Genomic DNA, 21,760 nt, shown 5'->3' on the forward strand with positions numbered 1-21,760 from the left:
ATGAAGTATAACTTTTGTAATGTCAGAGTTTTCACTAAGCGCCTGTGCTGCTTAACTTTCAAAGCACTTTTTTATAGGTGTAAAGGGAGCGATCTACTTGCAGTGATTAAAGCTCGGTTGTTTATTAACTACAAATGTGGCTTGTATATGCTAGCCCCTGAATTATCACAGTGCTTTTATTATAGCTCAGTCTTTCATATTTCAGTGAGATTATTCTAACTTCTTCTTTATGGGCTGCCCAGAAACAACTCTACTATGGAGCTTCATGACTACCGGACTCTTTTGGAATACCAAGTCAGACTTACACACACTCCAAAACTCAAATGGAGAAAAGAAATCTCCTAAAATCCAAATGTGAGCAGTGTAGTTGATATTTCCTCCACAAAGGAATAAAATACTTTAAATACTTAAGGGAGAATTTAGCACTGGGTGATACATGTAAATATGAGAACTTTTCCCTGAGAGCCAAATGTTTAGCTTTTGACGTTGAAATATTTTAAGTGGAAAGTGCTACAGGACTTCTCAGTGCTACAAGGGCAGCTTAAATGGTAATGTATTCATTTTTCTTTTCCCTATCAGATCTGTCAAAATGGTTTGTATCTTCATGATTTTGTATAACCAGCAAATCTAATCCTTACCAGATGCCTGGACTTTATATTGCAGTGTTGCATATTCTTAATTATGCTGCTATCTGCCCATCTTAATACTTGATTATCATTATCACACTAAGCAGTCTACTTAGCTAAACTTTTAAAGAAACAGAAAGACAGATTTCTGCAAACTTCTTTCCTAAATTGGGTAGTCTCACTGTTACAGAAAACATGTTGCTGTTTAAACAGCCCAGAAAGGAATTACCTGACCAGAATAAATAACAACCGCCTTAGGGCATGTTCCCTCTCAAATGTTGACTTGAAATTGCTGATCAAGTGTTAGATTAACCGAATTACTTACAACTCTCAATTAGTAAATACCAAAGAAACTTGGCTAAGAAAATAACATAGAACATTAAACAAAGAGAACAATGCCCACGTCTGCAAAAATCACTTGAAGTGGTCTGTCGGATACCAGGGCATTACACAGAAAAGAGATTTCTACTGAATCATCCTCAGAGCTAAATCAAGGGTCGTCTGTTATTTCCCACCTAAAAGTCTAATAAGTGACTCAGAAGGATTTAAAGACTGTTGGGCCTATAGGAAAATCACAAGTAAGTGCAAAGTCAGAATAACACTTAACCTGAGATTTATATTTTGTATCAACAATAATGGAAATCCCAAGAGAGACTAAGGGTTCAAGACATGAAACTATTATGTGTGTGTGTGGAGTGTGGAATGTGGGAAGCTTAGGGCTACCATATTTCTGTCCAGGTTTTCCCAGACAAAATGAAACACAGTGAGACTAATGTGTCTGGGATGCATCCTTGATTTATACACATAGAGTAAGTTCAGAGTGCACTGGATTTACTGTGCTCACACAGATCACCTATTCAGTGTGCACACATTAGATTCCATACATCCTGAATGCATGGGATCCATTGTTCATATACTGTAGAATAGACCTGACCATATGCAATAGATATGTCTGCAAATGGCCTTGATCAGCTCATCAGTCTTCTAAACAGGCATCACATTGCCTCAATTTTTCCTGGACAAAATATCTAGGTAGAAAAAGAGGAAAAAAAGAGGAAAACATCTGAAAAAAGTCAGATGCAGTCCTAAGTAAACTATGTCAGTACCAGTTTCATTTGGTATGCTTAATGGTATCATTATAAAAACATCTGAAGTTATCATTCGCATCAGGTAAAAAAAAAAAAAAAAGGATTTAAATCCACAGATTCTTGAAATGGAGAATTCCATTTTATTTCCCTGAGTGCTCAGTGGAGTAAGATTAGAAAAATTTCATTGTCCATTCTTGTCTAAAGAGGGACAGAAATAAGTGTTGGTGTTCAAGAAAGAGAGATACTCCTTGAAGCATTAAAAATCCAATAAGCCTTTTTCTTTCCAGCCTAATAGATGAATTTGATTAATATACACTAAAAATATTGACCTTAACCACAGATTTTAAGGATTTTAAGCATTTTTGGAAATGCATTTCAATGTAGCTTGAACAGGTTCTGCAGTCCTCAGATGGGGAAAGACAGCCCTTCATATTCAGAGTGACTGAAATGTTTGGAACTCCAGAATGTACATTTGCTGTACATCTACACATTCCCTGTCTTGAACTATAAAACTGGAAAGTCAAATGATGAAGTGATTCTACCTTCAGCAGTGTACCATTAATATTTTAGTATACTAGAAGAAATAACTGGATTTGGAACAGTTAGTACAACATGCCACTCTAGTGTGGCTGAACGACCGCACCTTATAAAGCTACGCTCTGCATGCCTATACCTCTCTGAACCCTGTTTAATGTCATTGTACCATGACTCAAGTTCTGCATATACTTATTGACTGGCAGTTACAGAAACACTTTAAGACAAAATCTGATTTTATTTGGAAATGTACTCCGATGGCTATCAGGCTATGATATCTTATCTGACTCCTATTTCTTTGGACAAAAAAAAAAAAAAAAAGGGCTATTTTTTCCTAAAATCTGTCTCATTACAGCATACCATGCCAGAGGGACACTCCATATTCAAGCTTATCTGTCTAAGTACCCTAACTCAAAGCATACCCACAAATATTTTTTAAAACATTATGAAAATAATGCTAAGCAATTTTTCTAAATTCAAAGGGTAAGATTCAGGCAATCACAAACCCAGAAACACTTATCTGGCAACTTTTGCATCCAGTCCCTCTGCATGCTCTAGCCTGAAAAGCAGTCAGTGTGGAGATGGTGGAACTTGCTACGCACGTCCGAATGATATGCTAGACCTCATATGTGCATAAAGCAATTCTTCTGTTCTACACCACCATAACATTTTATATCCTGACTCCACTGCAGCCAAGAAGCAAGTCAAGACAAAATTCCCTTCGCCAGCAAACCTGAAATTCCACCCAGGAGATGTCAACAGTGAGCCTTGTGCACCCATCTTCAGGTCACATAATCTTTTGTAGCTCCTTCCAGGGCATTTACTGAACTCAGTTTATACAAAAAGTAGAAGAGAAAGTCATCGACATATAAATCAAGAAGGAAACAGCTCTATTAAAAACCCCAATATTTCCATTGTAAGGGTGATTATGTGGGAGGCCTTTTGTCTTTTTAAGAATCTCTGGCTTCTACCTTTTGACTCTCAAGCTGGAAGATACTATTTAAAACTACTGTTTCAGCATATAACTTCTATTTCTTTATGTCCTGTTTACTTAGATCTGCTGTTATCTTTTATAGCTAAGCTTCTTAGGTTTTTCATGCTGCTATATAACTCTGAAACATGGCATTCTGTAATACCAGGTGTTGTATCACTTTGAATTGAAGTCCCATCATTACAAGTCAAGCTGGGCTCAGTTTTGTACATACTCCAGATCCTTCACTCTATTGAAACTGAAGTGAAAGTCTATAAATGACCAAGAAATTCCTAAAACTACCTTTCTCATTCAGAAGAGAATCTTCCTGACTCATGTTCTGTTAATTCACATAACCCACAAATCTTATACAGTTCCCTGAATTTCACAGCACTTCACAGCAAACATATTTGTAGTAAAACTGGATATCAGTTTACTAAAAAGCATCAGTGAGACTTCAAGGCTCCTTGCTGTGAACAGGGGGTCAGATTCTCCCGAAAAAGTCTCTGCTGGTGTGAACTGGTATAGCTCCACTGAAGTCATGTTTTGCTGAAACGTTTTGCTAGACAGAATTTCAGGCCAGCTCAGAGTGTAACAAATCCAACAGAACTGCAGAAATGTGCATCAATAGCAAATTTTGTCTAGGGAATATAAGGCAATCCAAGAGGCTTTTCAAGCCAGTCTGGATGTCTCATATTGTCTATACCCATAAACAAACTGCAACCCCAGTAAATCCTACAGCCAGAATTTCTTGAGGGAAAGAGGTTGCTCCCTTTCCGTTGAAGAAGACAGGAGAGTGCTCTCCAGAAAGATTTGTATAGCCTACGTACACAGAATTATGCCAATGGTTCTTCGGGGAGTCACTGTGTAGCTCATCCATACTTTTGGCGACAGGTTCCAGAGAGGTTCATAAGCAGAAATGAAGGCAATTACTCTTAGTGAGTGAGAGTTAGTATTCAAGTAGCTAACACTTTTGCTATGGCAGCCTAAACACACTTTTCTATCTTCATGGGAAGACTTTGCTGAAAAAATACGTTACTGAGGATTTTGTTGTGGGAGACAGTGCAAGATTGAAGACTACTCTAAAATGTGACCTATCACAGCCTAAATAGCTCATCCCAATAGCCTATCTATAGTTCCTGGAGATGGTCCTCCAGAGGATGCTTCAAAGGAGGTCTAACTTGGACGGTGTTCCAGAAGAGCCTCCAGCAATGGCAAAGTGTCTTTCTACCCCAGTAGATATACACACAGAGGTTTAGATCTAGCAGTGGCCTTAAAATCAGCTACACAAAGTCTGTTGAAACCCTTAAATAGCATCAAACCCACATGCTCAATCCTCTGAGACCCCTGCCTGAATACACGGGTTGGTGATATCCATTATACAAAAGGGGTAGAATTTGTTCAGTGACCTTAACTTCAAAGAATTCTGGTAGTTCTTTTTGTTTAAAAAAATCTTGTTCCAAATTTTAATCTGTAATTAGCTGTTGTAACTCTTCAGGTTAAACTTATAATTTAAATTCAAGAGACTTTAAAACTGTCTGGACAAATTAGATATGTACTTAGAATACTGGCACTTCTCCAAGACAAACAGTGTCTGTTATTATCAACAGTGCTAATGTTACCCAAATAAGTAGGAAGCTTTACAAATCAGCATGACAAATTAAAAAGAGGAAAAACAAAAATCTCCAAAGGCAAGGAGTTTTTAGCACTCATTTAAATTTAATCTTCATGGCTAGATCTGTTTCCATAAACATACGTTTGTTGTAATTAGCTACTGAGACTGGAGCTTAATGAGTTCAATAAATATTTCAGGCTCTTAAGAGATGGAAGTGGCACTGTGATGACTGGAGATTTTCTGCAGTTCAATGAAATACAAATGGAGAGTAGAAATTAATAATTAAAAGATAATTGGAATGACTGAATCACACATTTCCTAAGGGCACCATCCGACTCTCTGTGGAGTGGAAAAAGTTATTAAGAACTGGGCATGGACCATAAGCTTCTAAACAATTGGCCAGGACAAGACCAGAAGATCAGCCCACTGGAGGTATCCATTAAGGAAACCTGAAGAGGTGTGCACAATGCAGACAGAATACTTTCCCCGAACAGGAGACTGAAGGGTGCAGCGGAGGTATTGCTATTTTCTTCAAAACTATTTTCACTGCAACCCCTGTGAATATCACAGAGTTTGATGATGCCCTGTGAGGAAACGAGTAACAGGAGCCACACTCAGAATTACAGGGTTCATAAATCTTCAGACAACACACTTCTTCATTTAGACTTCTAGCTGATAAAATATCTTCCTTTTTTTTTTTTTTTTTGTTCCTTTACTTTAGAATATTTGTTTTTGAGATGTTATAGGAAACATTCATTTTCACATTGGATTTTGTAGTCTTGAGTATAGATGCAAGCATGTTTCACATGCATGTAATCCCAGGGCTACTTACTAACAGATTTAGACCACCTCTCACTATCCAGATATCGATGTTACCAGAATGCAGAGAAGGCTGAGGCACCATTCCAGTCCTAACTCTAGCATTTCACATCAAACCAGATGTATGAAAGCCATTTTAAAAATCATAAGAGAAATGTACAAGTCATTAAACCATTACGTACTCATGTTTGCATGAGTTTATGCAGCAGAAGTCAGTTGTGCACAGGTTATTTGCTTTTTTTTTTTGTAGACTTTAGCCTTTCTTTTACAACTACAAGATGGAAACTTCTTTGCTTAGGTGAAAGGTAGTATCCTTAAATGACCACATGATTTCAAGGAACTTGGGACATTACCTCCTCCTTACTACCACCACTAAATTTGATAATAAGCATCAAATCTTGGACCTAAAAAGCAAAATTTTGGAATTTGGAACTTCCTTTTAGTACTGACTGACTATTCTTAGAGCAGGGACAATTTTTGGTTTTAGATGGTGAAATCACTCTTCAGAGAAAACAAATTAAATGCTGCTTGTTGTGAAGAGTCTAGCTCATATGCTGCCTTAAAATCAGCCAAGGAAAATTCACTTCCAAAATCTTGGAGCAAGTACTAAACCAGACCTTGCAGCTTGATGTAGAGTGTTTGCCCAGGCTCTTGAGAAACTCATGATTTGTGTTGCATGCAAGATAATCTATGCATAATCTAGTCCATACTGTATAATAATTCACTACTTCAAAGGAAACAGAGAACTGTGCATTTATCAGATAACTGTAATGTCATAAAAGGCTGAAGGATATAAGAATAAGATTAAACTGCGGAGATAGAAAGTTAAGTATTTAAATATTAATGTGGAAACACTTGCTACATACCATAAAATACATAAAAAAGCTTAAAATAGAAGAACATGCTAAGAATGGAGAACTGACTTCAGGCCCATTCTCAACTGTTATTTCAGTATTTGATCATAGGTTATCATTCAGTAATAACGTGTAATCTAGCAAGCAGATAGCATTTTGAAAGGAGGCTTTGGAGAAGTACCCCTTACTTTGATTACCAACAAATACAAATGTTGTTACTTTAATGTGGAGTGAAAATGTCATGTCAAAGGACACCGGTGGGGCTTTTCATTTTCTTCCTATCTGGCTCCTTAAATTGCAATGTTAAATTAGCCTGACTCACAGACCAGACAATACAGGCAAACAATCTAAACTTTTGTTTGTAGCTGGTTTTTTTCCTTATTTCACTCCATCTTTCTCCATTTTATTCAGTGGGCCTGCAACTGGAGCACGGTCAAACTTGTTTTCCTGGTTTGGCTCATGGCTCATTCCTTATGCAGATGCAGGAGAGGGGGAAGGGGGATTTCTACATGGCATGTCCTAAATTATCCTTATTTTATTTAGTTCAGACAGGGGCTTCCACTGGTTAAAATATTTTGCAGAGTACATATGTCTCAAGAAATATAGCAACATGGTAACTATGAATATACCAACCACAAAAATCAGCTTATCTCAAGCTGTTCATAGACAAGAAATATAATGGATGATGAAATTAAGAATCAGCTGTCATCACTTTGTAATACTCTTACCCCGTATATTTTCATAATTTCATGTGGTTATGTCACAGAACTCCTTAATGATCGTATAAGTTGTGTGTCATGAGGTGGAAAGATTTAAAATTGCTGAAAAAAAATTGGTATTTTTTTTCTTTTTTCCTCATGAATTTGACAAGTTTCTCATTGTCCTATTAACAGAGGGCTCAGTAGTTGAAAGCTGCTAAACAGTATAATCCAAAGAATATGAACATGGTTCATATAATATAGATTAATAAAAAAGAAATCATAATTGCAAATAAAGCTAAACAGAAACATGCTTGACATCTTGCAAATAAATCTTCAAAAATCAAGCCCCATGAAAGTATATTCTCATGCACTCAAGTGGAAAAATGTGATCTCAAACCAAATGTTTATTTTTCAAACAAAGGAAGAAGTAACCAGTCCATTTTATTCCAATGTCTTCATTGTGGTCTAATTAATCAAATCAAAATAAAAAAAAAATGGTAAGAATTTGCCAAACACATAAAAGAGATGTCTGATGCTGATGATTAAACAAACAACTCCCCCAAACAGTCTGAATTGTTTCTAGAGAAAAGAATTTTAGAGGCTTTTGAGCTTTCTGAACTTTTTCTCATAAGTTGTTTTCAAAAGATCAAATACAAATTTACCATTTATCAATCACATTATATACAAGAATTGGGGGCATCTTTGAAATTCTCTTCACTTGAATTTCTGATACTATTTTTTTAAAAAAAGGTCTCTGTGGAGTTTTTTTCTTCTAGAAAAGGCCCCATTTATGAATAGCTCCACTAAAATATATATGATTACAAAAATGAGCACAGATTCAGGTGCTTTGTACCTCATTTATAACATGCATTCCTGATGAACTCAAGCAAGTAATTTCTATTAATCTCTCAAGAAAAAGCAAATACCAATACTTTTATGAAGTACCTTCATTATAAGAATTCAGAGTTTGATAGATGCTTGTTTCCTGGCATATTTCCAGCAGCTTACCATGGGCAGCCTTAGTGCCTGATGGCAATTTACTTACATCATTTCACACCTACGATAACAGTTGTTTTCAGTGAAATTCTCCATTTTTATATTCACGTCATATTTATGTTCCTGCATCACAGACATGTGGCTCAGAGACATCACTGAACAGGTTTCCTAGAGCTGAAAACTAAGTCTATCCTTTACCAAATACAAAATATCCCTGAGACAGAAATGATTGCCAATAAATAATGAAGAGAACATAAATCGTTATTTTGCTAAATGGTGAAGGGTTTTAGCTTATTCACTCCAACCAGAGATATAGAGGGAAATCATATCAAGCATAGGCAAACTGGAGATTGTACATAGGAATAATAAAAATAATGTGCAGGCAAAACTTCTTGAACACTTCAGCACATGTTTGCACTCGAAGACATTACGTGAACCAACACACCGGGAATTTTAACCACAGTCTCTTTGTGCCCCATACGCAATATTTTAAGGCCAATTAATCTGTGTGTTCGCACACCCTATGTGTGGTCTCCTCTCCAGTCCAACCACATTGCTGATTGCTGGTGCCATGAATACCTTTTCTCTGCCAGGCCAAAATAAAGCACTGACCCTCTTGTAAGGCTGTTACACTGGTGCTTTCCACACAGAAACAGTTCATTCAGAGAAACAGGAGTCTCATTGCCTTCTGCACTACTTCACCTGGTTTGAAAACTGGTAATATCCAATGTCAGAGAAAATTTCAACATGCTGTGGCTGCTGCTCTGTAACTGTAGCTACTGTGTTTCAATCAGAGAAGAGTGTAAAATGTTTTTCTACTGCTTTATTTGATTTCAGCATCTATAGAATATAGGTCAGAGCTCTAAGCCATCTCTGTGCTTTTTTTAATAACCACAATCAAATGGAAATTTACATATTTACAGTCAAAACCCAGTCCCAATGTCAGAAGAAATTTTCAGCAAGAACTGTCAACTTAAAGGACTAAAACATGAAGAGGATATAGAGGTGCATGTGCAGATAGCTATTGTAAACAGTAGAATATACTGAAAAATGAGATCTGTAGTCCTGGATGTTGAAATATTAATTAAGTTATTGTTATTGTACAGGGAAAATACATTTCTGATATCTTAGCTCTTATCTGTTACTTTCTTATATATATCAACACAATGAGTTTTCTTGGTGATAAATATCACCTGTGTTTTACAGATAACCTGACACCAAATTATTCATATTTATGGTCTGCTTAACAAAAATAATTGTGAATGTCATCTTTTGATGACTAAATTCAGTATTCCCCATATTTCCAGCGTAGCAGAGGATCCTTTACTAATATTGATTAATATCATCATCTATTCCAATGTATTATCACAATGCTGCCATGTGCATTCTGCAGGACCCAGAAGACAGTCCATTCCCAAAGGCTGTGTCACAGAAAAGTCTTTCTGAAGAGAGTTGAATGTGAGGGAAGCAAACACATCAGGAGAGAGAGATTCAGTTGGTTAAATAATTTGTTGTTCATCTCAGCACTGTACAATCTTTAAGGATCTGAAGGGCCGATTAATTTCTTAAATCAAAATCCCCATTAAACTCCAAGGTCTTTGCCCAGGCTACTTCGCAGCTTTAGGTTTTGCATACAAGGTTTTGAAAATGTCACTTTTTGAGTAAAAAAAGAAAAAAAGGCTTTGGAAAATTGACTTTCTACCCAGGTGGTTGGCAGCCTGAAATCCACCTGCCTACAAAGGATTTTCAGAAAACACTGGAGGCAAGGAATGGTGTTGAGTGGATCCGTTGTTGCAACCTACACGCTTATAAAATATTTTATCAGTCTATTCATAAAGTTCTTCCTGTAAAATAGAGTTGTCCTTAACCAGCATGGAAAGAAAAGCTCCCTGACTAAGGGAACTGTTGTCAATATTACATCATTCCCTTCACCCAGGCTACAGTCTTCTGTTGCTTTTACTCAGTTTTAAAGGTCATTGATTCTTTAGTAAATCACCAGAGGCCACTGAAATCAGCAGGGGCCTTTTCCGTTCACTTACACAATTGTTAGATGAGGCTCATAGATATTCCCTTGCTGCAGCATGGTACCCTGATAATATCCAGAGAATCAAGTCTCCCTCCTTCCACCTGTGGTACCAAGTCAAGTCTATTGAAATCTCTCTCAGACATCCCACTCCATGTTAGCAATGGGAGGAACACTCAGAACACGTGCTCTGGTGTTTCTCTGACTCACCTTGCAGCTGGGTGTCATGGCATGCTGACTCTGGTTTGGGATCAATGCATCGCATCACCCCAAAGAAAGAACACACATCTTACTGCTCTTGTGGTTACAGCTATGGAGATTTACCAAGGAATACATTTTCATCTCACTAAGGTCTTCAGTTCTATTATTATTATTGCTTTTGAGCTAAAAATGTCTGCTTTAATCAATATGGTTATAGTTTTCTCTCCGCTGTCCATTGAAGTCAGTGAAGTATGTCCATTACAGCCCAACCAAAAGGACATTTCCTCTCAAAAGAAAAGAGCAGCATGTTTCATGAAACAATTTATTTAAAGAACATCTGCTTGAGTGTTCAGAATGTTGCTGTAGGATACAGTTACACTGAACTGTAAGACAAAAATGTATAGTTTTACTGTGTTCCGTATCTCAGTTATTAAGTCAATTTTATAGGACCACTTATGTAGGCTGAAAGTTTTCCTAATAAATCATTAGAGGATATTTAGGCCTCTCTCTCAGTTTGTGGTCTTTGTTTGTTTTCCAGTAACCACAAAACATCTGAATTAAATTATCTAGCAAATTTGATTACTTGTATTCCAGAAGTTGTACATCTTCAAGAGATGTGAATGTCATTGCTACATCAGCAACCTCATGTTCTGACTGCATTTAAATCACTTTGTTCCTCTTTCATTGCATTGCTATCACATAGGTGTTAAATCATAGACAAGCAATATTATATAGCTTCAACTTTTTCTAAAGTTGAATATACAATTTTTTAAAAATATTTATGCTTGGATCACATCACGTGTCCTGTTTGACCTTTTTCAGCCATGACCCACTGCCCCTGTAGTTGATGAAAAAAAAGTAAGCTGGCATCTTGCATAATGGTATAGACTATGTAGTTTTAGGACAAAGGGTTCTGAAAAAGGGTTTGTGATGATACATAGATGACTATTTTGTCCATTCCAACAAATTCTTTAATGAAATAGAAACAATTGAGTTTGAAAGTGCCTGAATGGTCCATTTGGATATGCCTCACTTCAGAAAGATCTGATTTTATTTAAAATCTTGAAACAACTTTTGGAGAAAACTCAATGTATTTTTCAGAATTTAGTTTCCTCAAAATAATTAACAGCCTATGTTTCCATCTTGATCCAGTGTTTCTTTTAGACTGGATACTAGGAAGTATTTCTTTACAGAACGGGTTGTTAGGCATTAGAATGGGCTGCCCAGGGCAGTGGTGGAGTCCCCATCCCTGGAGGTGTTTAAGAGTAGGGTCGACATAGCGCTGAGGGATATGGTGTAGTCAAGAACAGTCAGTGTTAGGTTAATGGTTGGACTAGATCATCTTCAAGGTCTTTTCAAACCTAGATGATTCTGTGATTCTGTGATTTTCTACACAGTCTCAATATTTTTTACAAGGTGAGGCAATTATGTTCCAATCAGCTGTTTGTTTGTTTGTTTGTTTTGTTGCAGTCATGGTGTAAATGAACTTAGCACAGAAGAGATGGTATATACCTCAGTATAGGATTGCAGACAGCAAGAACTTGTCCCCCTTTATTTACTAGAATTATGATGTATTCATTTAGACAATACACTTTGTTTTTGACAAATGAAAATTAAAAAGAATAAAGCCCAAATATCATACAGTAACTCTTAATTTTCTTTAACAACATGAAAAACCACTATTTTCTTTTTAATTTGCTTTTGCTGCTTAAAAGTGAGCTCTAATTGTATGTAAAAATTTTTAAATACAAAGCCAAAATAATAATTTAAAAACAGCTTAAGCCACTGGAGAGCAAGTGTAACCCATGAAATGCATTGGCTACAACCTGGGAGGTGTCTTTCCATGTTAGCATTCTTCAGCACAGGGAATACAAAAGTTAATAAAATTAGATATTAAATTAAACATAGTTTTGACACAATACAGTTAATTGGAATTTTATACAATGAGCTCTCAGAATCACTCTGGGTCAATAAATAATTACCTCAGCAATTCCCCATGGCACAGACATTGTCCCATCAGGCAAGACAAGAATGTACCACACATTCCACTATTCAAACTGGGCTATGTTTAGATTTTTTGGGTGGGCAACAGAGAGAAAGAAAAGGAAAATGAACAGTCTTTCAGCAACAGTTTGATATAACATAATAGGAGTAAAGAGTCTTTACTTTGCATTGCTCCCCTGGCCTGCACGAGCAGACAAGGAGGCTTTCAGGCGCTCCATTTGTGTCGCACTCCAAGCTACATTCCACATTTCCTTGCTTTGGGCACCATCTGTAGTTTGCATATTCCTTTAGGACGCCAAACATCCCTGGGAAAACAACAGCAAAAACCCAAATATACACAATACACAGCCCATTCTCACACAGCAGAAGCCTCAGCTGGAAAATCTAGACAATAAAAGCTTCAAATAAAAAATATTATCTCTAGGCAGAATTGTATTTCCCTGGCCCCCTAGAGAATTTTGCTCTTGTTTCTGGCTTTGTTTTTTGCCAGTGGGTACCCTGCTTCCCTGTTGTTTGAGGTAAAGAAATCTATAATGATGTCTCTTCCTCCATTAAAATGTTCCTGCAAATGACTAGAGATAAATTCACAGGATTTTTAAAAGCCTTGGTGGATGCAAGGTTGGAAAACTGAAGTGTTTTACTGCCACACTAAGAATATTACACAATGTCAGTAAACCTAATGAATCTTAGCAGAAAGCATACAGGTTGGTTCATTGCAACACAGCTTGCCTGCAAGCAACAACTTTGTCTTTACTTATCTCCTGCCTATGCCAGACAGACGTGCAGGGGGAGGTTTACTTCCCACATCTCCAGTGTTTGCAGAAGCTTCAGTAGCAGTGTGTTACTTTTCCACACACATTAGCCAGCTGTTTTATCTTACAGATCACTCAGGGCTTTCAGGATAAGGGAATGTTTCTACACAGGAAGATGGTGAAAGAAAGCAGTGTAACACCCTTCCTTAATGTACCCCCCATTTTCAAGCTGTTCCAGAGATGACCTGCTGAGCATTAAATACATTAGTCACCACGTTCACATCCAGGGATTTGGTATTAGCAAGCCTCAAGCAATGCTCCATTCCATGAGAAGTGAAATTCCTGCATTTTACATGCATTCAGTTTTGTATTTATTTAATGTTCACAGTGTACAATTGTCTAACCTGTGCCTTGTGGCAAGTCTGCCGCAGGCCTGAGCTTTCATGGGTTGCCATGAGATGCTATTATGGCCTAATAGGGCTTTTCTTCAGAAGGGCACCAGACTGTGGGACTGCTTAAAAGTGGAGTTTTGAGAGTAGCAGGAGAATATTGCATGAGGCCTCAGTTATTCTGTGCTATTAGGGAAGCAGCAGCAAAGCATCTGGATCTCCTCTAGCAGATCCATGAGAATCTGGAGATATTCAACCTGCCCCCTCCCAAGCCCCACTTTACATATGGCTCTCTTTTCAAGGATCTTCATTAAAGCTCCATCTCATTAGTTGTCTTGTAGAAGAACATGATCAGGATCTTAGTTCCTTTATTTGCTCCTCAGAGGTATCATTTATATCAGCTCTTTCCATGCAAAAATATCTCACAAAACAGTACAAGATAACCAGACCTCAGCAAGAGAGTATGTATTTGTGGTTTTTCTCTTCACTTTTTATGGGTGCATTTTTTAAATCGTGCTTTAAAGGACCAACCTTTTGCTGAAGAGACACAAAGCTGGGGTGAGAAGAATTAGGGGAAAAGGAGTAATAAAAATATTTCTTAATTTTTACACCTTCTGTTGCTAACAAAGGTGAGTACACATGAGAAAACAGACTGCATGTAGTTCTGTCCATCACCTCCCTGAAGATGAGCTTCATGTTGCATTTAATTCTGAAAGAAGTAAGGCTGAAGAAAGACAAAGGTATGTTTTACTTTGTCGTGCATGTGGTCTGGCTAAAGCAATAACAGCCCCACAGAAGAAACGCAGTCCAATTGCTGCAGATATGACTCTCTGTTTACATGTCCTATATGAACATTAGGGGGTTGCTTTGTTCGATTTTCACAGAGTTCACAATAGTCCAGCTCTGAAGCCCACCAACACTGAAATTTTTGTTTTTCAATTTGCACCAGGTTTTCCTGCAGCTTTTTGACTTGTATGGGCTTGTACTTTGTTGTTTTGGTTGGTCAGGAAAAGCATGACAGGATTTCATAGGGAAATTTAAGAAGGTCTCAAGAATCTTTGGTTTCAAAGCTATTAATAGGACAGTTCTATTGAATTTTTGGGTGGCTCCAGGCTCAGAGCCCTCCTGTAGTAGGCACCCTATGGTACATTACTGCCTGCTTCCAGTGAACTAGTAGGAGGTGATTTGGTTTTTTTTAATATGATACAAATAGTTTTTATTAAAGAAAATATGACTGTAGAAAGGGATGCTGTCTTGTGATGATTAAAGGATCTTTAACTTGTTCAGTGTCAGTACAAAATGGGGGCTGAACAATGTACGAACATCTTCTACCACTATTAATTAATTGCTGCAGTTTAGGTTTGATACGGGACAGGAGAGATCACTATAATATATCTCAGAGACACATTGTTCTTTCAGCACTTCTCTCATGCTTTCTATATCCACTCATCCTGTACTTTGTTATATTTAATTGTAAACTCTTTGCTCTGGGACCATCCCTTTTTATAGGTTTGCACGGTGTCTAATATAACAAGCTCCTACATTTGGGGAGTTGTGCAGTGCAAATTAACGATGTCAAGTCTCCCAAAACCTACATACAAAAGGACATTAAGTTTGTGAAGTAAGGATTCAGCAATGAGGAGGCACCAGAATTAAGGTTTCCTCTGCCATTGCCTATGCAGTCTTAATTCAGCATGCGTGCGTAAATGCATTATGGTACAGACTCTCATTATACAGCCACATGCCTTGTACAGGAAGAGGCAATGCTCACTACCACTATTGAGTATTTTATTTTGACCTCTTCCTTCACTGCATAACCTTCTGCACCTCATCAGACTCATGAGCCTTCCATTATTGCCAAATGTGCTATCTTGTTTTGGTTGCCTGGTTTAAGCAGCACGGGGCTTGACTTTTTAAAGCAATTACAATGTATAGCACATTTCCACTCAGAACAGATGTCAATGCAATAGAGATCTTGCCACATCTGCAAACCAGAAACATTAGCTTAGATGTCTCAGGTTGGATCTCCAGAAAATGTGGAACACAGCATTACCACCTCCAAAATCTTGGTTTAAATCACTTACTTTTACTAACTGCATAGAAGTCTCTGCCAAACATATAGTTCACCAGACATAAATTTCACTACTCAAGCACTGATTTGTCTTAATACTTGAATCCTCTGTTCCTTTTACTGTAGCCATGGCATGTCTTGTCAGAGATCTCTTTGAGCAGCTTCTCAGGACTAAAAGCTTATTTTAGCCTGTGTAAGCTAAGCACCTGAAGATTGGTACAGTTCTCATTAGATTTTTATCTGGGAGGAGAATTTGGCACACATTTACTGCCTTGCCAAGGTCTTCAAAGGGAGTGTCTGTGTGATCCTGCCAGGTTCCTAATCTGAATAATTTGGAAAAACATGGCCTTAGAGCATGCTATGTCACACACCTGTGGCAGGGTCCAGCTCTAGCCTCAGTAATAAAATTCACTGCAGTACCCAAGAAGATAAATTTTTCATAAATGTCTACCATGCAAAATGCACAGGAGTCCCCTTTATTTAGTTCACCAGAGAATGATCTTTTATAAGTCTCCATGGATCTTGGACTTTGCTTGTATCATTGACTTCTTTGACCTGAGTTTGCCTACTTGCCATACCCCTCCTTGCTGTTTTAGGCTGTGAAGGATGCCTAATGATCATGTTGTTATCTTACCGCAAGATCCACAGAGCAGTGATCTATTCTTCTCTAATCAAGCCTCTAGATATAATTAACAGTTCCCTTCCCCACAGTGAGTGCTCCATGTAAAAGCAGCATGACACCTAGCTGGTCTGCTATAGTCTCACCCTCACAAACCTTTTTCTTTGGTCACTGTTTTTTGCCCTTGAGCTCTATTTTATCCAAATCTTTGAAGCTCACTGCCACCTTTGAGGACAAGGAGCAAAGAATCCCGGTAACAAACTACCTGGACTACTTATACTTGCAAAAATAATATATACGGACCAAACAGTGCTTATGTTTTAAAGTTTACTGCTGTTGGGATGAAGATTCATGCTCCCCTTAAGAAGAGAGAGATAAGAGTGTATTCCCCTGAAATTCCTGTATTAATTAAGGAGAAAATAGTGCTTCACTGGAACAAATCCCTTGTGTTACTTCCTAATCATCAATTTACAAGTACAGATTCTAAAGCAAAACAACCTGTGGGTGGTTCTGAGATCATTAACAAGATATAGATCTTTTAATAAATAATCTCATAGGTATGGCATCTTAGGAAAACTATTACCAATTTCTACACTGTTTTAAAGCCTGCTGTGCAGTTAGGATGGATGCCAGTGCTGAAACAGAAGAGCCTGAAGCTTGGCATGGCAAACCTCCATGGGCAGCTTTAGTCTGTGAGTGGTCATATTGTGCTCTTCCACGGCACTGCTCTGCAGAAGCTATCAGAGGAAGAGGCCCATATACTGTAGTGGAGCATTACTGATGTGTAAATCCAAGTGTTTTCATGCTGTCAGCTGAAGCCTACTTAACACAGACTGTGTGTGCAGCATGTAAAATAACTGGGTGAGCACTTCCCTTCCCAGTGCACTAAGGCCACCTTTATAGCAAGACTATTGGGAAAGAAAAATAGCTGCCCTGGCAATTTTCATTTAACTCTTCCAATAAAAATATGGTATAACCAGTCTCTAAGGGTGTGTATGTCTGTGGTGACAGCAATAGGAGGAAGAACTTGCACGGGGACCATAATTCTGGATATGCTTTCCCTGCTAACATGGCTGTAAGTGATGGGTGACTGAATTCAGTGCCTTTCTGACTGGAATGATAATGCCAACAGGAAGATAACAAATGAGATGAAGCATCCAAAATGCCTTATTAGCCTTTGATGGGATGTGGGGAGCTGCCAGCAGAAGCAAAATATACACGATCTGCATTTCAGCTGCTTTGTGTATGGAAGTGCAGTGATGGAGCAATGTGGAGGGTGTGCATACATTAATTCTCCTTCCATGTGGCAGAGTAGGTGGAAAAAAAGCCAGGAAAAAGAATTATAGAGGTCTCTCTTTTATTGTGATTTTATTTGTAGTCAGCTTTGTCCTTTCAGTCAGTTATTTACAATTCTGTTGTTTCTTCTATTTATTGTTAGAGGATCTTATACTTGGCCCACAAAGTCAGCATATTTTGCATGAGAACTGTATCATTTTGATGTTTCTTTTAGCAGTCTTTTTTCTATTCTAAACTGCTTGCTCTGGCTATCTGTTTTGAATAGCTAATAGAGAGTTAGTCTATTCTGTTGGACAGTAGCACAAGGTCTAGGACAGCTTATTGGGGTGTATTACAACGAAAAAGACCTCAAAGAACTTAAGAAAGAGTCTTTGTGTATTCCCTGCCCCAGCTGACTTGACTGTTGGTTAGGACAGCAGCACAGCATGTGGTCAGACTCCGACTCTGCCTCTCATTGTCTTCTCTGAGACTACGCTAGCTCTATATTGCTGAGCACAAGTGTTCATTTGTTTATGTTCTCCTCCTCACCTCCACCCTGGGAATATATATAATGGAAGAGAAGTACTTTGACCCGTTTTTACACTTCACAGTATTCTGGCATCAACCAACCTTTCATGTGTAGCTGCTATGGTTAAAATAATACTGTTATACTAGCACCTCCCCAGTGAAAAGATGTAACAAAGTACTGGTACTGTAAGGTATGCAGTCCCCATGCTGATGCCTCTGCCAACCCCAGCTGTTAAAGACACCATGAGCCAAATACAAGATAATCAGATTCTTTTTTTAAAGATGATACATGGAGCTCTCTCTGTCCTCTGACTATTGAACTTCACAATTTTGCCTGCTATGGAAGGTAGAAATACAAAAAAATAACACTCTCTGTTATTCTTTTAACACTGATTGGAGATTCTTCATTCACACTATTACAAAAGCTTTTTTCAAGGCTAAACTAATTCTGCAGTTTAGTTCAAATACTGTAAGACTCAGAAATAGATGTGAGACTCTAAAGCTGAAGGAACTTGAGTTTCAAGGGACACATGACACAGAAGTCATATGACTTGCAGCAGTGGTACATAGTATAAATAGAGAGAGCTCAGTTTACCAATGGGAATCTAAGGCTTAAGATATTAGTATAGTCTCTTATTTTCTCAGCAGGTAGCAAGTATCTTCAAAACATTATTTTCATTATTTTGTTTTATTTAGGGCTATTTACATTCTTATATCTATTATGTTTAATGGATCAAAAAAGGACAGATCTGAAATTCTTACTGGTGAGTGAGTTGGTGAGTGCGCTGCTTCACTGTCTTGGCTCCTTAAGCATTGCACTAAAAGTGTATTTCCTCACACTAATCTCATCAGCCATATGTCTCCTGTCCTACGACACTATGTAACTGTTCAGTCCTTGGAAAATCAGTCATTTCTTATGGTGAGTAATTTAACCATTTTAGCCTCATGCCCTCAAGACAATCTCTTGAACAGGATGTGCAACTGATTTTGTTTAACAGTGAAGTATTCATAAGGAAGTATTCAATGGTAAGGCATTACAGGAGTTATCAGAGCAGAATAAAAGAAAGGAATAAATGCAACTCTACTTATAAATATGTAACTGAGCGACTGAGTTCAGCATATTCTATATCTATAGAGGATGTGTCAAATTAGATTCTTTTCACAGGCCGCGCTCATGGTTCTGCTATGTCCACTTCTCATCACATCAACATTCAGCAGGACAGCACCTGGCAGGAATTTGTCTTAAAACTGGTGTTTATCTCAGGTAATTTACATCTCTCCTTTGCAAATATCCTACTAGTTTGAGAGAGGACAGAAATAAAAATCATCTTGCATTTTGGAAATTTTTTTTTTTTTCCTTTGCAGGAAGTTTTAAAAGAAGAGTTTGTAGAAAGCATGACTGAAACCCACTTGAAAACATGTTCTACTGCAGATGTTGCAATCCCATGGGAAGGGAAGTATGTCAGGAATTCTTTTACCATCCCATATGATTATGTGACAAGCTTCTAAATGCATCTCTCACAGTCAACCCACAGCTGCTGAAGCATGAGATAAGAAAGATTAGTTTAGCTGGGAGCAGACCTAACTTGAGGGTCTGCCTGTATACTAGTTTGACAAACATAGAGCACCACAAAAGTCCTGCTACATCGCCCAACAGTTACTACATTCACTGCATCCGTACGTGCCAACATATTGCTTTCCATTGCAGGATTTTAGCAAAACAAACCCTTCAACAGGAATTATGCTGTAAGACATGTGACAATAAGGATTTACAGGGAAGTAAACTTGAAGGTCTAATGCAAGTGAGCAAAATCTGCTTATTTTGTCTTACACAACTTTCTGACTGGCAGCCAGGTTGGGTCTACACAGTATCTTCCTTGCTGAGAACAGAAGCAAAATACTAGGCCAACTCCCTTACAGCATGGTAAGTTGCACTAGGTAAAGATTCAAGAGAATGAGAAGATTCCAACATTTACCGCAAATTGAACTTGACAAAAATGCAAATTATATGGTTGTTTAAGTTCAAGGGATTCAGACTGTGGTCTATCTAATGAAAGCCCATGTAAAAAGAGATCTGTCAATGGCATGCGGGTAATAAGGGTGGATATGCACATCAGGGTTTTTGGCCAAGCAGCTATAAGTTAATCAGCAAACCTGAACACGATTACTCCCATGTAAAAGCTAGTGAGTGTAACCATTTTCAATGAGCTGTCATCAGTGTCTTCTTTGCACTCGTCTGGTTTTCCCAAGTCTTAACCTGGCCAATACAGTCAAGACCCATCTGCCTTCTGCTTGGAAAGTGCCTGAATCTAACCCTGCAGTTTCCTAGTTTGCTCCCTTCTCCATTAGTCAAGCTTCTTGGCTCATTCACCCTTTTCATCAAGAAAGCAGGATTGCTTTTCTAACATCCCATGGCCATCAGACAGAGCAATCATGAATCCTGATGACTGCCAGAACAGAGACAGACCTGTTTTTGCCCACAGCTGCAAGAGATGAACAGTGCTTGTAGACAAATCATGGCACTTGGTGACAAATGCTTCAATACCCAGCAGAAGGTTTTCCCACTGGCCATCCCAATCCACAGTGCTACCAGAGGAGCATATCTTCCTTATCATTAGATCAATCTCCAATTTTGCATTAATTATAAATATAGGGTCCTTATAATGAATTAAGGATTATTTTATAGGCTTAGAAACTGAGATGATCTGTGAGATATATATTTTTTTTAATGCCAAATGCTTTAATACCTATGAGAATGCCTTCTTTGATGAAAGATTTTAGCTATATGATCTCTGCTGAAACGTTTGAAGCAGCAGCTCCTGGCAACAGTAATTGACAGGGCTTGTTATAAGGAATTTTAGCTAAATAGAATAAGAGATAATGATATATGGTTAAGTAATGTAGGCAGGATATCAGAAGAAAATTCAGAGTGAGATCTATTAGACAATGAAAATATTGTCCAAAGGAAGTGATAAAAGCCACATCACTTAAAATATTTAAAGCTGTTTTTTTTAAAGCTCTAGAGAGGATAATTATATTGAATCAATCTCCATTCACAGAGAATGAAATCAGCTTCTATTCAGGAGCATGAAATAAATTACTTAACTGGCCATTGTAGTCTCTAACTGAGGTGACTCCATGGTTTTTCTTCTCTTCAGGGGACGCTGCTTCACTCTACGTGTTTGTTTTCAGAGAGGAAAAACACTTCTAAAAAGGAATTAATCTGGAAGCCTAGTTTAGATAGCCTCCCAAAGCCACTGCTCTGCTCCAGTGTATAGTACATGCAATGGGTCAGTAAGGCTGTAAAATGAGTAAAATAAACTACCCCAGAGTATCACAGTTCTGATAGATCCTGTACTCCTTACCAAAATGACCACTATAAAACCAAAGCTATTAATAATTTGTAACTGAATTTTTACCTCATCTTCAGTTTTTACTGGAACACAAACAGTTTTTCCACATGTTGGCTTGTAAAACCCCATTCTCCAATACTTGAGGGATTGTCTATGGTATATTATCCTTCAGCACATTTTATCTATTCATCTGAAAGTGCTTTTTTGCTTTTCCATAATGTCGAATCTCAGTTCTGCTGTATGGATGATTACAAATTAGGATCCCTGTGTCATGATAGCACTCGGTCATATAAATCAACCACTGATGGAAAATGTTGACAAAAGTGATTTATAAGCTTTCAA

This window comes from Strix uralensis, chromosome 12 (assembly GCF_047716275.1).
Source record: "Strix uralensis isolate ZFMK-TIS-50842 chromosome 12, bStrUra1, whole genome shotgun sequence".
NCBI lineage: Eukaryota > Metazoa > Chordata > Aves > Strigiformes > Strigidae > Strix > Strix uralensis.